This window comes from Myotis brandtii, unplaced genomic scaffold, assembly GCF_000412655.1.
Source record: "Myotis brandtii unplaced genomic scaffold, ASM41265v1 scaffold379, whole genome shotgun sequence".
In the NCBI taxonomy this organism is placed as follows: Eukaryota; Metazoa; Chordata; class Mammalia; order Chiroptera; family Vespertilionidae; genus Myotis; species Myotis brandtii.
In genome coordinates, this window is record NW_005364551.1 from 480,687 (window position 1) to 483,120 (window position 2,434).

The window sequence follows — 2,434 nt, forward strand, 5'->3', positions numbered from 1 at the left end:
CCGGGGAGTCCCCGCCGCCGCCGAGCCAGCTGGATGCATCCTTCGTTGCTACCGCCGCCGCCCCAGCCACGGTTCGAAATGTGCCCGCCCGGCTCCCGTAGCCACGTCCCACCGGCGACGCGACAGCCAATGGGCGTTACGATCGTTCAGAGGCCACGCCCTCTCGTGGAAGCCTGGACGCGTTCGCTGTGGGTAAGAGGGGAGGGCTGGAAGCCCGTGACGTAAGCCGAGAGTCCAGACCGGGGCGGCAGGAAGGCGGGGCAGGGAACGATCTTAGGAGTAGACGGTGTCGTGCATGATGGGAAATGTAGGTGTCGAGCGAAGAGGCGGATGGGAAATGGAGTTCTCCCTGGAGAGACGCTCAATTTGGGTCGCCGAGAGCACGCGGGAACCAGGGAAGGGTGTGGAGCAGGGAAGAAGAAGTCCATTTGTATTTCCGAGGGGCTAAGCGGAGTGGAGCGGGCTCTGCCCTTTACAGTTTTGGCAGATCTTAGATATTAAAGTGAATGTTTAGAGTGAGAAAAGAATACTCAGCAAGTTAGGGGGTAAGAACCAAGATGTCTGTAGGAATATCTCTTTACATATTCCCCCAGAAAATGATAAAAAATGCTTTGGGTTGCGACCTGGTTTTCCCAGTTCTCCCAAAACACTTTACATCCCCCAGCAACTCACAGCACACACAGGCACACCTGCAAGTGAGAAGCCCGGAGAATTAAGCTTCTTTAGTCTCTCCTCTCTTTGTCGTTCAGTATCCCCATGTATCTCACTCGGTCTCCCCTTTCTCTCCCCTGCAGCCTCCCATTTTCTGTCCCACACTTTCCTCCACTATCTCAGGCAAAGATAACGGTAGAAGTGACTTCTGGGCAGTGACAGCACTCCGGAAGAATGTCAGCAAGTGACTGTCACTGTGGCTTTCCCTTTCCTCCCGAGGCATTGCCTTTTCTGGGGACCTTGAGGACTGTTCTAGTCTCTCAGTTATGAGTCCTGGCTTAGTCGCGGGCTTTCTTTGTGAGTTGTCCCCATTCCTCTTCTGAACCTCTGGTTTAGCATCTGTCCTTCGGGCTCCATCACTATTTTTTCATCTTCTGAATACTTTTATTAGTAAGCAAGTATTTTAGCTTTGTGTTGCCTCATGTTCACATGGTCACACCTTACCAGTTTTGTGACTACTCAATTGTTAAGCCTAAAATTTCTCATCTGTTTAATGGCTAATAGAGGAATAATAGAGGAGGGGTTGAGATACAAGCTCATGTGTCCATAGGGCCTTTGATCACTGGCCCCTACTGTTGCTGTTGTATTATCAGGTGTCTCTTCCTGTGAGTTCTAAGCCCCAAGTTGGGCTCTTTCCCAAGAGCTGCCACAGTTTTATAAATAGAACCATCTGGGTGTGTCTGAACTGGTCCCCGAGCCCCACTCCTTTGCCAGTCAGATGTGGTCAGGAGTCGGGGCTGCCCTCCGGAAGGCAGTCAGAGAGGGGGGTGTGGAGAGGGAGCAGGGAAGCAGGGAAGCAGAGGGAGCAGGGAAGGAAAGATCCCCCCCCTTCAGTGAAGGTATGGATCTGTGATTCTGCCTGGAAAAGAGACCCTGGCTCTTTCCTGTTCATCCTTCCTCTCTCACTTCAGATATTTCCTTTCTCCAGAAGCTCTTGGTTTCTCAAAAGCTGCGGTAGTTGCCTCCTCTGGGCATCCTCCATCCCAGCCCTGGTCACTGCCTGTGCTGCTTTCTGGGCTGTCACTCTGTTGAAGTGCTGGGAGCCCCCTGAAGGCAGGTTCCAGAACTGTCTTGGTCACTGCTGTTTCCCCGGGATCACTCAGCAAAGGGTCGGGCACAAAGTGGGCACTGAGCAAAGATCTGGTGGAGCTAAATATCCCGATTCTGTCCGTAAGGGCACGAGGACACCTGCCCCTGTGGTGTCCTTCGTTGTGACTTAGACAGGCCTCCCCACCGGTGGACGCAACTCCACTCCAGAGCGCACGACTTGGCGAATGGGATGAGGGCTGGATGCCAATTTGTCCCCTGGTCCCCTCAGCCATGCACCCTGATGAAAAGCACAATCTTGTAGCCCAGCAAGATGGCCCGGAGGAGTTGGGGCGCGACTTCTCGGTCCTTGAGCAGAAAGGAGAGTTCGGACTCTTTCTGAACAAAGGAATCAAGACGCCTGGGACGCAGAGAGGGAAAGGCAGAATGCCCCACTCTTTCCATCCGGTTAGTCTCCTGGGTCCCGGAGTGCTGAGCTCCACCCTCTCGGTGTTAACACCTGGCGGTGGGGCGTGCCTCAGTTTCCCGGAGGCGGGGCGCTTCTCCTCCTTCTCCTGCCCCTCCCCTCCCCTTTCTTCTCGGGTTCCTCTTTGGGGAGCTGGAGGCCGTGCTTCGAGCTCCCGGAACTAAAGCTGGGCGCCCGGCCATCAACAGGCGGGGGCCACGTCAGCGGGGC

At 54.8% G+C, this 2,434-nt stretch overlaps 1 protein-coding gene across 1 annotated transcript in view; it reads right to left on the reverse strand.

Moving 5' to 3' along the window:
• The window catches only part of YIF1B (Yip1 interacting factor homolog B (S. cerevisiae)), a 7,697-nt gene extending 7,588 nt beyond the window's left edge, over positions 1-109 (reverse strand). The window contains exon 1 of the mRNA XM_014544707.1: positions 2-109. The gene's annotated coding sequence lies outside the window, so the exon portion shown is untranslated. The remainder of the gene's footprint in view (position 1) is intronic.
• Positions 110-2,434: the final 2,325 nt, after the last annotated feature.